Source organism: Paramormyrops kingsleyae, chromosome 2 (assembly GCF_048594095.1).
Source record: "Paramormyrops kingsleyae isolate MSU_618 chromosome 2, PKINGS_0.4, whole genome shotgun sequence".
Lineage (NCBI taxonomy): Eukaryota > Metazoa > Chordata > Actinopteri > Osteoglossiformes > Mormyridae > Paramormyrops > Paramormyrops kingsleyae.
In genome coordinates, this window is record NC_132798.1 from 30,092,176 (window position 1) to 30,106,734 (window position 14,559).

General features: G+C 41.1%; 2 non-coding genes across 2 annotated transcripts; both read right to left on the bottom strand.

Annotated features, from left to right (window-relative positions):
* Positions 1–818: 818 nt before the first annotated feature.
* On the bottom strand, positions 819–891 carry trnaa-agc (transfer RNA alanine (anticodon AGC)). The gene has a single exon. It is a non-coding gene; the product is annotated as a tRNA-Ala (tRNA).
* A 1,423-nt stretch (positions 892–2,314) lies between these two features.
* Positions 2,315–2,387, bottom strand: trnaa-cgc (transfer RNA alanine (anticodon CGC)). The gene has a single exon. It is a non-coding gene; the product is annotated as a tRNA-Ala (tRNA).
* Positions 2,388–14,559: the final 12,172 nt, after the last annotated feature.

A 14,559-nucleotide genomic window follows, 5' to 3' on the forward strand; every position in this document is an offset into this window, starting at 1 on the left:
AAAAATCATCAAGAAAAAGGTTACGAGCATTGACAGATACATAAATGAAGGTATTAACAAAACACTACACCATTCCAAGTTCCTTAGCATTTATTATGTTAAGCCAATGTCCCAGGATATGCCTACTGCTTTATTCTGAATACCTAGTGGTAGCTTTTCTTGGGGGTTTTCCTTGATGGTAGTACCGTTGTGCAAAGCTGAGGGTTGCTGATACCAAGGGAAGTTCTTTAATGTGGCTGTGGTGGACAACACCTGCTTTATGGTAGGTGAATTATGTGTTTTCTGGTTAGTTGCCTATGCCCAGCAGCTAAAAGACTGGAGAATGTGGGTATCGATCCCACTACCTCTCACATGCGAAGCGAGCGCTCTACCACTTGAGCTAATTCGCCCAGGAAAGGTGTTTTTGATATGCAATTATTTGAGTCACTTGTTAATGGCTCTTCAAAATTCCTCCTGTACGGTCGCCAGAGAGCTGGTTCGTAATTCTTTTTATGTTTAAAAATCATCAAGTAAAAGGTTACGGGCATTGACAGGTGAAAATAATGAATGTGAAGGTGTTGCCAACATTACACCATTCCAAGTTCCTTAGCATTTATTATGTTAAGCCTATGTCCCAGGATATGCCTACTGCTTTATTCTGAATACCTAGTGGTAGCTTTTCTTGGTGATTTTCCTTGATGGTAGTACTGTTGTGCAAAGCTGAGGGTTGCTGATACCAAGGGAAGTTCTTTAATGTGGCTGTGGTGGACAACACCTGCTTTATGGTAGGTGAATTATGTGTTTTCTGGTTAGTTGCCTATGCCCAGCAGCTAAAAGACTGGAGAATGTGGGTATCGATCCCACTACCTCTCACATGCTAAGCGAGTGCTCTACCACTTGAGCTAATTCCCCTTGTCAAGGTGTTCTTGATATGCAATTATTTGAGTCACTTGTTAATGGCTCTTCAAAATTCCTCCTGTACGGTCGCCAGAGAGCTGGTTCGTAATTCTTTTTATGTTTAAAAATCATCAAGTAAAAGGTTACGAGCATTGACAGATACATAAATGAAGGTATTAACAAAACACTACACCATTCCAAGTTCCTTAGCATTTATTATGTTAAGCCAATGTCCCAGGATATGCCTACTGCTTTATTCTGAATACCTAGTGGTAGCTTTTCTTGGGGGTTTTCCTTGATGGTAGTACCGTTGTGCAAAGCTGAGGGTTGCTGATACCAAGGGAAGTTCTTTAGTGTGGCTGTGGTGGACAACACCTCCTTGATGGTAGGTGAATTATGTGTTTTCTGGTTAGTTGCCTAGACCCAGCAGCTAAAAGACTGGAGAATGTGGGTATCGATCCCACTACCTCTCACATGCAAAGCAAGCGCTCTACCACTTGAGCTAATTCCCCCAGGAAAGGTGTTCTTGATATGCAATTATTTGAGTCACTTGTTAATGGCTCTTCAAAATTCCTCCTGTACGGTCGCCAGAGAGCTGGTTCGTAATTCTTTTTATGTTTAAAAATCATCAAGTAAAAGGTTACGAGCATTGACAGATACATAAATGAAGGTATTAACAAAACACTACACCATTCCAAGTTCCTTAGCATTTATTATGTTTAGCCAATGTCCCAGGATATGCCTACTGCTTTATTCTGAATACCTAGTGGTAGCTTTTCTTGGGGGTTTTCCTTGATGGTAGTACCGTTGTGCAAAGCTGAGGGTTGCTGATACCAAGGGAAGTTATTTAGTGTGGCTGTGGTGGACAACACCTCCTTGATGGTAGGTGAATTATGTGTTTTCTGGTTAGTTGCCTAGACCCAGCAGCTAAAAGACTGGAGAATGTGGGTATTGATCCCACTACCTCTCACATGCAAAGCAAGCGCTCTACCACTTGAGCTAATTCCCCCAGGAAGGGTGTTTTTGATATGCATTTATTTGAGTCACTTATTAATGGCTCTTCAAAATTCCTCCTGTACGGTCGCCAGAGAGCTGGTTCGTAATTTTTTTTATGTTTAAAAATCATCAAGTAATAGGTTACGGGCATTGACAGGTGAAAATAATGAATGTGAAGGTGTTGCCAAAATTACACCATTCCAAGTTCCTTAGCATTTATTATGTTAAGCCAATGTCCCAGGATATGCCTACTGCTTTATTCTGAATACCTAGTGGTAGCTTTTCTTGGGGGTTTTCCTTGATGGTAGTACCGTTGTGCAAAGCTGAGGGTTGCTGATACCAAGGGAAGTTCTTTAATGTGGCTGTGGTGGACAACACCTGCTTTATGGTAGGTGAATTATGTGTTTTCTGGTTAGTTGCCTATGCCCAGCAGCTAAAAGACTGGAGAATGTGGGTATCGATCCCACTACCTCTCACATGCGAAGCGAGCGCTCTACCACTTGAGCTAATTCCCCCAGGAAAGGTGTTTTTGATATGCAATTATTTGAGTCACTTGTTAATGGCTCTTCAAAATTCCTCCTGTACGGTCGCCAGAGAGCTGGTTCGTAATTCTTTTTATGTTTAAAAATCATCAAGTAAAAGGTTACGGGCATTGACAGGTGAAAATAATGAATGTGAAGGTGTTGCCAACATTACACCATTCCAAGTTCCTTAGCATTTATTATGTTAAGCCAATGTCCCAGGATATGCCTACTGCTTTATTATGAATACCTAGTGGTAGCTTTTCTTGGGGGTTTTCCTTGATGGTAGTACCGTTGTGCAAAGCTGAGGGTTGCTGATACCAAGGGACGTTCTTTAGCGTGGCTGTGGTGGACAACACCTCCTTGATGGTAGGTGAATTATGTGTTTTCTGGTTAGTTGCCTAGACCCAGCAGCTAAAAGACTGGAGAACGTGGGTATCAATCCCACTACCTCTCACATGCAAAGCAAGCGCTCTACCACTTGAGCTAATTCCCCCAGGAAAGGTGTTTGTGATATGCAGTTATTTGAGTCACTTGTTAATGGCTCTTCAAAATTCCTCCTGTACGGTCGCCAGAGAGCTGGTTCGTAATTCTTTTTATGTTTAAAAATCATCAAGTAAATGGTTACGAGCATTGACAGATAAAAAAAGTTAGAGTGAAGGTGTTGCCAACATTACACCATTCCAAGTTCCTTAGCATTTATTATGTTAACCCTTAGGAGTCGGCGGACCCGCCGGCGGGGACACTTGCATTTTTTTCTGGTAACCGTGAAAAGAACTTAAAATGCGTCGTCATGTTTGATCATACACGTAAGTGTAGTACATCATTTTAATCTGTAAATGGTCTACTGTTATTCATGTATGCTCACAATATCCACGAAATATTGTGCTTTTGTAAAATAAAGAAAATAAACAGGGTGCGCTTTCAGCTGTCTCAGTCTCCGCGAAAATCTTTTTGAAACACGTCACTAAAATGAACTGAAACTCCGCGAATACTGCACAGACATACATGAGAAATATATCTATAGAAAGTTTAAAGTGTCTACTTTTAAATAAAGCGATTTAAATTAAAAATAAATATTTTCAGTTTATGTAATTCATGTGAAACCAAGGAGAGGCACAGAATTTCTGTCGCACTTCATTATCTGCTAATGACCCGAGGCAAGGCACGCCCACAGCCATTCACTCGGAAAACAGTCCGGGCAGCATGCGTATAAGGCCACGCCCACCGGCTTAAAAACACATACAGTCTAATGGTGCGTTCGTTTTTCTCTCGGATCTCGGAAATTCTGAGTTGAGTGACATTATGGTGCGTTCGACTATTTCTCTCCAAGTCGGAACTCGGATGAAAACGTTACGAAACGTCAAGAAAAACGTCGCTTCCCGTCGGAAACAAGCCTCTTTTATGACGTTGAAGTCGGACAAGATTTGCCCCAAGAGCCTGTCAGCCAATCAAAAAAAAAGACAGGGTGTACACAATAGCCAATCAGAAAATAGTACTATTGTATTTGGGTAAAATACAACACAACAACCAATGAAAAGGCATCCTGTGGAATGTCACTCTTGCCTGTCTTCAAAACTTGACAGCCCTGGGGTAAGTTATTAAGTCTTATATAACTCTTATTTTGATAATATTAAACTAATATTATTAAATATTTTCCTCACTTCAGCTAGCTTTTGTCAGCTTATGTGAAACATTGGCTTTCAATTCCATTTACATAGGTTAGTGTAGCATGTAGATAACTCTGCTAACATGCTGCCTTATGTAGCAAACATGTTGTTTCCTGGTGGCTAAGATAATGCCTTATGGAGTTTACAGATGTTTGTAAATGTTCTAATGTATTTCACCTCGTTTTGGATAGCTTTAGATTATGGTTGCTAATATATATTTGGCTCCGTTTTGATTAGCCTATAATACTGCTATCGGTAATGTTATTTAGCACAAACATTTCGGGTGTAAACATTTTTTTATTTATTTGTTTGTAGGAATGTGTCTGCATCACCCTTGCCTTCACCAGCACCTCACATCGGGACATGCATGCTAAATAAACCACAAACCAAGAAATATGTTTCTGTCCTCAAATTATTTTCTTGTAGCACTTTCCTCTGTCCCATACCTGACTGAAAGGGGTAATTATACAGCTCATTATGCAGGTCTTTGTCTTCTCTGGTGTGAACTACAGCATTATTCATGAGCTTTCCCACCTCCTCGCATATGGCCTTTCTAAACAAAAAGTGTCTTAGAAAATTTAAATGAATGTATTGTTTTCTGTAAATGAGTGAGTGACATGATTGTCACATCATTTTGAAGTAAAACCTCTACACTACAAGATCCAGGTCACAAAAGTCTTGTACACAAATGTGTACAATGTTATCAGACTTTAGACATTTATATGTTTATAAGTAACTGAAAAATGCACAAATGTCAGGACATGTCAGAATCTCTTCAGGGCTCCAAAACACCTTCAGACTCCTAAGGGGTAACAGTTAATTCATTTTTAAGAAGCAGACCTATAGAACCTATTAACCTACCTTTCAAACGTATTCTAAGTGTGCTTATAAACAATAAGTAAACATTCGTAAGTATGTTATTGAGAACTCATTAACCAGCCTTTGTCAGGATTGGTACAGTACTGTCCAAGCCGGGTCCTTGTGTCTCTTCCCTGTTTGGCCAGTAGGTGTTGCTGGCCATCCTGTTCTCTGTCATTCAGTCCTTTACCCCTGTGTGTTCATTCTGCTTCATTATTACCGCATAGCTCAGTGGGCTGAGTGTGTGGCTCAGAGAACCTGTTGGGTGTGAGTTTGAACCATGCTTAGGTCTGGTCTCTCCTGTTTCATTTTTATGGTCTTTTATTCTCTGTGTTTGTAGTTTTGGATTTTCATTCCCTAGTGTTTGGGAGGGTTCTGTCTCAGTTTTTCCACAAGCAGTTTGCCCTCCTCATGCTCTGTTCTAGTTTGCATCTATTTTTGGATTCTGTGATTAATGGAAGATAAAAAAAAAATCACTACCTCTATTACTAATCAGCCGACCAGTGTTTCTTACTGGAAATATTTGATGAAGTGCTTGGAAATGATTCAGATCAAGACTCCGTAACGTAATGTTTGTTTCTTTAATATGCAGGAAAGAAGCAAAAGCAACAGTGTCCCCGTCCCAAGGTAGTGACTAACCCAACAAAATAAATACAAGAGTTTATATACCTTTTTCAAGCTTACTTAAAAAGCATATCATTTGGCTGCTTCTTTGAAAAGCTATTCACCTATCAAAAACCTCATTAACAATGATTGGTTAATACTTCAAGAGGTATGTCAATTACAATTAGTTGCTACCTCAAGAGGCACATCACATATATAGTTGTCTTGGTTACCCCCTTAGTTACCATATCCCATAATTATCACGTGACCTCAATCTCTCCAGCGCACCTGTCTTGTCTCAGCTCACCCTGCACCATCTGACCTCCTAGTACTTCCTCCCTCATGGGTTGTCACAAACCCACCCACTGTTCAATCTATTCCCCATAGCTAAATATCATTGTTGCTATGTCATCTTAAGCTTATATATTCCTTATGCATACAAAATCTTCTGCATTATCAGAGCCTGTCATATTGCAATACATGATCAATAACTTTGGCTTCCTCTTTTGCAGCAAGCATCTTCTAGTCAAATCTGTTCCCTCTTCTTGTACATCCTACGTCTCCCTTAACCTCAGCCAGTTATTCTTGTCTTGACAGACTCCTGAATTCTTCTTGTCTGTATTTGCTAGTCCAGTTGCCCCAATGTCGTCTGGTCACCAGTGACTGAACTTACGATACGTGTCAAAAAACAACCCACAACCTGGACCCCTCTGAAAAGAAGCACGTACACACAGTTCTCTTGCCTACCCAATGCGCCTCTCTCCCATCCTAACCCAGCAGTTCACCTTCCATAGTGTGCTTATAAACAATAAGTAACCATTCATAAGCATATTATTAAGAACCCATTAACCTGCTTTATAAACATTTGTAAATCATTTGTAAGTGTGCTTATAAACAATAAGAAATCAATTGTAAGCATATTAAGAACCCATTAACCTGCCTTACAAGCATTTATAAACCTTTTGTATGTTTGCTTATAAAAATATGTAACCATTTGTTAGGATATTATTCATTCATTTTCCAACCTGCTTTATCCTACTGGGTTGCGGGGGGTCTGGAGCCTATCCTGGAAGCAATGGGCACGAGGCAGGGAACAACCCTGGACAGGGGGGCAGCCTATTGCAGGGCACACTCACACACCATTCATTCACACATACACACCCATGGGCAATTTAGTAACTCCAATTAGCCTCAGCATGTCTTTGGACTGTGGGGGAAAACCAGAGTACCCGGAGAAAACCCCACGACAACACGGGGAGAACATGCAAACTCCACACACATGTAACCCAGGCGGAGACTCGAACCTGGGTCCCAGAGGTGTGAGGCAACAGTGGTAACCACTGCACCACCATGTTGCCCCTGTTAGGATATTATTAGTTACTTAAATGTTAAAAAGCAGACCTTAATGTAAAGTGTTACTGTACCTTCTCTTTTACTTTCTTTCCAAACCTCCTTCTGTGACTTGATCTAAGGTACCTGGTAGATCTTTACACTAAAACTCTCTGACCAGAATACAGTACATCCAGCGTGCATCCTCATAAAACTTATAAGCAAAGCAGATTCAATTAATAATATACCATTTACATGAGTAACTCAACCATGTGTCTGAGTGGGCTGGGCTTTTCCACAAGGTTCAATCCTAGAAACTGCCTGTTTTCCAACTTAATCAAGGGTGAAACATGATGGGTTCTCTCTCCTGTTCAGAACACAGCCCTTGATAGCATCTTTGATCACCTGGAAAAGCAAAAAGGGACACTGAGGCATATGATTGAGGAAGCAAATTCTCTGCTCTCACTGGTCAAAAAGAGTAACGCCAACCTCACAAGGAATGGCTGTGTTGCAGCTCATAAGAAATACATATCCTTAGCATTCTTAGGAGTTTTAGTTAACAGGTAAAACTAAGTCTGGGAAGATGTTTACAGGTACGGGGAGAAGATGGAACTCAACAGACCTCAATGTTGTTCAGAGTATTGAACTCCATGAGGTCATGCAGTCAAGCAAAGGCTTCATTGGAGTAGCAGAAGCTCCTCAACGTGGAATAGGTGTTTTGTGGGTCATCAAATATCTTGAAATCACCAAATTGCTTCACTTCTTCATTCTTTCGAGGCACACCTGAACAAAAGCATCAGCAGGATTGCTTAGTACTGGGCAACAAAATATTATACAGTGGTACCTCAGTTCTCGAACTCATTAGAACTCGAATTTCTTAAAAGTCGAACCAACCAGTTTGAAAAAAAAATACCTAGAACTAGATATGAATCACAGAAGTCGAACTGTGAACGCCGACTTAAGATAAATTGTATGCTTGGGGAAATGAGTCACGTCGCACGTCTCTCAGCGGAAACAAAGGGTAACGCTTCAGTCTCAGTCTCGAATTAGCTGTGATAGCATCATGCATGTTTATACTAGCTGAATACATATATTTAGACAGTAAAAATACATTGACAATGATAGACAGTAACAGTAATTATTATTATATAATAAAATACATTTAAAAATAAAGATTTCTTTATCATTTTAATATTAATAATAAACCATTAATACATTTAATTATAATATTGTCATGCCGAGCGGAGACGGAACGGAGACAAAGGCGCAGACGTCAGGGTATTGGGGAATACGGGATTAATTACCGGTAAGGCAAGCAAAACAAGACGGACAATACAATGACCAGACTGGGGAAACAAACTGAAACGCGGACTAAATAAGCAGAACTAATGACAACAACTAGAAACAGCTGATCGCATGGGGTTAACGAGGGGGCGTGGTACACGGAAGGAGCGGACGATCGGGGCAGGACACATTGTTTTTTAACTTTACAAATTGTTTCGATACATTTATTTTCTTACTTTACAAATTACTGTTTTGATACTGTTTAGATGTGTTTAGTACAGTATATGCTCTTCTTGTTTTATTCGGTTCATTTTGTTTTTAAATGCTAAAAAAAACATATTTAGGTGTAATTTTTTGGGGTCCAGGAACCAATTAATTGGTTTTCCATAATTTCTTATGGGGAAAATTTGATCAGAACTCGAAATTTTTAGGATTCGATCCAGAGTTCTGAACGGATTAAGTTCAAGTTCTGAGGTACCACTGTATTTACAAAATCAGCTAATTCATTAGGTTTAAAAATACATTTTGTTCATTAGTCATTCTTGCTGTGACCTTTATTTGACAAAAAATTGCTTTAACAGTCCATTTTGTCATTCGTGTCTTAATGTGACTGCATGTGGCTGCATCCATTCATCCAGCTGTACCAGGCACATAGCCACAGGGTAATATTATGGGCTTGAATCCCCCCCCCCCTTTGAGATTTGTTGGCTTTCAAACAGGCACGTAGCTAGGTAGTAAAATAAGTTAGCATCCCTGTTCTTTCTGACAGTACATGTCATGTTCACCAGGGCACAGACTGGGGAAGCAGGAACAAGACTGGAGGATTCGGGGGAAAAATGGTTTTATTAGGAGGAAGACAAATCAGGAACATGGACCAGAGGACAGACTGATGTCAGTGACCGGACTGGGGAAACATACTCTAACACGGACTTAAATACACAGGACTAATCAACATGACTCAAAACAGCTGGTAACATGGGGATTCCACACGAGGTAAATGAGGGGGCGTGGCACACGGGAGGATCGGAGGACCGGGGCATGACAATACAGTTTGATTTATATGTTAAACAGAATAAAAATACTAATTTTGTGATGACTGGTGTGCGGGGAAGCAGGCGAGAGAGCCGTGAATGCGATCAAATGGGGTTTATTTCGGACAGAACAGCAAACAGGGGAGCACACAGCAAACTCACGTCACTGACAGACCTGGGGAAAACAGACTGAGATGCGGACTAAATACACAGGACAAGCCGAAAATAACAGGCAACAGGTGATCACAATCAGGAAGTAACACAAGGTAACGAGGGGGGCGTGGCACACAGGAGGATCGGACGAGCAGGTCATGATAAATATAGTGTTATAAAATACTGTTTTTCATAACTTGATAAATTTCATGATTATGCTGTTGTGGAGAAAAAAATGCCTGCATTTTCAATAAGATATTCAGTTAAACATAAAAGCAAAGTAAGCATCAAATACATAATCTAGAAAATTATTGAAAGTGGACCTATTATGCTAATTTTCACTATTGATAATTTTATTTTTGAGGTCTGCTGGAATAGATTTACATTTTTCGATGTTCCAAAAACATTACTTTTCTCATACTGTATCTCTCTATTCACCTACTATCTGAAATGCTCTGGTAGACCTTTAAGTCACACCCCTGATGAGCCCAGTATGTTCTGATTGGTCAGCTTGCCTTACACGTTCTGCCCCTCTCCTGCAGTCTGCAGACGGATTCTTTCAGATAGGTGACCAATAAGGATTGTGTTACAAGGTGACTTCACCATATCATAGAAGTAAGGGCAGAAATTCCAGCGAGGTTTTTCAGGCAGATTACAGAAGACTGGTGTTACTCCCTTTGGCATGTACTTTGGGTCTCAAGACTTTGGAGACTGTTTAGATGCACATAAAGCCATATAGCACACTAAATGAAAGGGACAAACTTAAAAATCATAAAAGCTTAAATTAACAAAACTATTTTAACAACAATGTCATGTTCCATTTCTGTCTGGCCTGTTGTGTTCCTGTTTGGCCAGAAGAGACACCCAGTAGACATCTCTTCTGGCCATCTTGCCTCCTTCCATTCATTTTTATCCCCATGCTTAGTATATAAGTTCCCGCTTGTGTTAGTGTGCTAATCCAGTTATTCTCCATGTCCATTGGTGTTTCTTCTGCTTTTCTGCCCTGCTCCTCAGTCTTAGCTTAGCCCAAGGGCCCTCCTGGGTTGGACCCCTTGTTGTCTTGTGTGTTGCTCTCTCCTGGTTTGGATTGCTACTCACAATCAATCCCCTTAGTACACCTAAAGGCTGCGTTTTGAATCACTCTTGCCCTCCAATGTGACAGAATGACTGGACTCCAACAATCCAGTGGCCTATATCTCCACTCCGGCTTCTGAGCCTCTATTTGACCACATTCCGGGGGTCCAGTAACTCTTAGGATAGAGGAAGGAACTAGTGTGCTTTGAACCATTTGCGGCAAAGGTGCTATCTAAACCCTGTATTCTGGCTTTGTGCTTCTCGACTCACACCAGCACTGGTGGAAGTTGCTGGAGGCTACTGCACTACTCTGATTGATAGGAGAAAAGATGGAAGTAGTGACCCCAATCATGGATCCTCAGGAGGTATTATGGATCATGAATGCCCTTGGGGTGGTACAGCGGCTGGTTGAGACGTCTCCATTTCCCGATCCTGAGGAGCCATGTCTCCAGTATCTGGTCTTGAACACCCCACATCTCTAGTTCCTGGTTCTGAGAAGCCCACGGTGGTGCCTCACTCTCTGCCCATGCCGATAGTAGAGTTGGATGTCTCGAGACCGGTCTTGGTCTCGAGACCGGTCTCAAGACCACTTTTATGCTGTCTTGGTCTTGTCACAGTCTCGACGGTCTATGGTCTTGTCTTGGCCTCGGATCCCTCGGTCTTGTCTTGGTCTCGCTGTCTTGGTCTTGCTGTCTCAGATCGACATAGTGGTCGGAAGATTTGGAGCAAAAAATATCCATGACACACAACATAGCGTTCGATAATGCAACATTATTATTATTTCGCCTTTCGCGCCCTTCAAATGCAACCAATCAATGACATACATGCATTTTGTTGTGATTCAGACATTGGCGCTCATCCAATCAAAATATGCGTTATATGCGCAAAATAAGTGTAGCGCTAGTTAAACGTTAGTTAAATGTGTAATCACATGCCACTGCAGACATCAAGATGTCAGAATCTTTTAAGCACTTGTCCTTATTCTTATTAATGCACAATTTGATGTGCAGTTTGTATTGGTATATAGTATTTGTAGTTTGCATTTGATTCATGTGACGTGTGCGCATGTCTTTGTATTATTTGATTAGAGTATTTTACTTAAAATGGTGTTGTTTGACTAAATAAGTGTGACCATTGACTTTTAAATAACATCTGCATATCGCGTTGTGTTGACTTAACAGGCCTAATCCATTTCAGGGAAGTTGATATCATACAGTGTCATTTTGCTAGTACTACTACAATGGGACATGATGCAATTTCAAGTTTATAATTGTTCAATTTCATGTTTCAATTTCATCTACAAATTAAGTATATTTGAAATCGGTTACATATTTCCCATCCTTTAGACCAGTGGTCGCCAACCCGTCGATCGCGATCGACTGGTAGATCTTTATCACTGTCCCGGTAGCTCCCGAAAATAAAAACGTTTTCAGTTTTGCAAGCATCTGTATCTCTTAATCCAACTGCTTTATTTTCAATGAAGTGACCAATCAGATAAAAGAAGAGCACCCGTAAATTAACTGTCGCAAACGTCAATATGGATCTCCATGGTGATAGCCCGCGCGAGGTAACATACTACAAACTAGAATGGCGAAAGTAGGCAACATACAATTTTCATCCAGAATGGGAACAGGAATTTCTGTTTACCTTGGTAAAAGAGAAGTGTGTATGTATATTGTGCCACCAAAAACAAGCATTATGTAAAAGAGATAATCTGGAGCGGCATCACAATACCAACCACCCGAAATTTAAAGACCGCTACCCGCAAAAGAGCGCGATTCGTGCACGGAAAGTTGACGAGCTGAGATCTGAGTTGAAGGCCCAGCAATCACTTTTTACAAAATCTGCTGATCAAAATAAGGCTGCTACTGAAGCATCGTTTCGTGTAAGTTGGCATTGAGAAAAGTGATGTTGCATATGATGGGACATAACTGCACTTAGCTTAATTTGAGATTGTTGATAATTTTGTTGATAAAACAGTTCATTTATAAGGTAGGTAGTACCGTCAGAAACTTCAGTGAATAAGCACTTTACTGCTGACAATGGCATTTTTCTTGAGTTCAGTGCCACTTCATATGATCTGATTATATGATGGTTGCTTCCGAGTTAAGTAGAAAAAGAAAAGAACATTTAATGTATATTAAATTCAAATACAATTCAAATACTAAATAAAAGGCCTCAAGTTGGAAGTACAATCTGGGCTGTCTTTTTCTATCTATTCTTCGATAGGTAGATCTTGCCTTTCATTAAGGCCGAGGTCAGGGATCTTCGGCTTGAAAAGGTTGGTGACCACTGCTTTAGACAGTTGTTAGAGGTGTTAGCTGTTTTGTCAGATGACTTTGGGACCAGTCAGTACCTGTCATGTCAGTCCTCAACAGCACACAAAAGTTAAGGGAGTCCTTTTTTTTCGGTCTCAGTCTCGGTCTCGTCTCGACTTTGTCTTGGTCTTGAGTCGGTCTGTCTTGGTCTTTTCTTGGTCTCAATACCCTCTGGTCTTGGTAGTGTCTTGGTCTTGGTTTAGGCGGTCTTGACTATAAGTCTAGTCGATAGCATCAGACACATTCGCTGTTGTTTTGCCTGCAGTTTCGGTGTCCAGCCCAGAGGAGGCTGCTCCTCCCGAGTCTCCAATGTTTGCTGTCATTGAGCTGCTAGAATTGGCCTCGCCCACTGCCATCCTGCAGCTATAGTTGGCTTTGCCTATTTCCACAGTGCCTGACACTCTGGCTGCTTTGCCTGCACCCAATTCTCTGGCTGCTCTGCCAGTCCCAAGCTTCCAACCCACTCCACCTGCTCCTGAATATCCGGCTGCTCCACCTGCATCCAACACTCTACCACCCTCTGTCTTCACAGCCTCCCAGCCATGCCACCAGCATCTGACTGCCCAGCCTGTTCGGTCAGTCTGCTGGCCTCTAACTGCCTGCCTACACGTGCCATGCCAACCTAGCCTCACTAGATCCTGTGTCTCCAATGCCAGTAGTGCTGCTGGCTCTGCTGGCACCCATTTCTCTGGCTGCTGCATCCACAGTGCCTCCAAAGCACCCATTCCAAGCCCTGGGGAGACCCTGTTGCCTGTTCCAGGACCTGACGAAGCCGCATCAGCTGCTTTTCCATTATCTGCTTTAGTGGATAAACCCTAATCATCTGACAACTCTCAGACACTCAGGAAAAGCTACTGCATGCAGACTCCTCACAAATGGTAATAAACATAAACAAATATGCAAAAACAATAAATATATGCACATGGAAAAGGACCTAGAGGGCTGTTTGGGCAGACAACCTAGATCACAGTAGCCATGTCAAAGCATTGGTTTAGTTATTCTTTATAACCAATCATTTACATACTCATAAATCTGCAAGCGCATGTACCAATTCTCACTGTCTCCATGCATCTTTCTCATTGGGTGATTTGTTTTTTCTGCTTGGTCTCAGGCAAATCGCGCGATCACTGTATGAACTGTTTACGACGACGGAGTCAACGACGCATTGCAGACGCTTGTCAGATATCTAGCAGGATAAATATCTGGACCTGCCGGCGACTCCAAATCCTGTAGGTATGGAAGGTGCTGCGACTGGCAATGAGTGCGGCAACCAGCCACAGCCAAGGAGAGCGTAATACATGGAGGTAAGGGGAAACCAGAGGGAGGAATTTATAAAGGTGTAAAAAGTTCCGTTTGTTTATGAATATGAATTGTTATTCAATTCAGAATTCTCTCTCTCTCTCTCTCTCACACACACACACACACACACAGGTGTGTGCAAGGGTCATCTTGCAGAGAAGTATCTTCCTGAAACTAAACTGAGTTAAGTAAACTGTATCTAGGAAACAGAAGGAAAGACACATACGCTTAATGCTTAGTCCTAAATGATACAATAATGTCCTTTTTTGTCATTCAAGCAATTTTACTGTATTATGTACTTTCTGTTTTTGAAAAAGGGATATTGTAAATTGTGAAGACAGGTTTTGCATACAGTTAAATGGGTGTTTGATAGGTGTTTAGATGCCCTATTAACACAATTTTAATTTATCACAATATCAAATGGCCATACAGTTAAATTTGATGGGTGTTTTAATGCCCTAATAACAAAAATGAAACAGGGAAAAGTATAAATATGTGTTGTTGATGTATGCAGAAAATAAATACGACTTGTGAAGGAAATGTGACT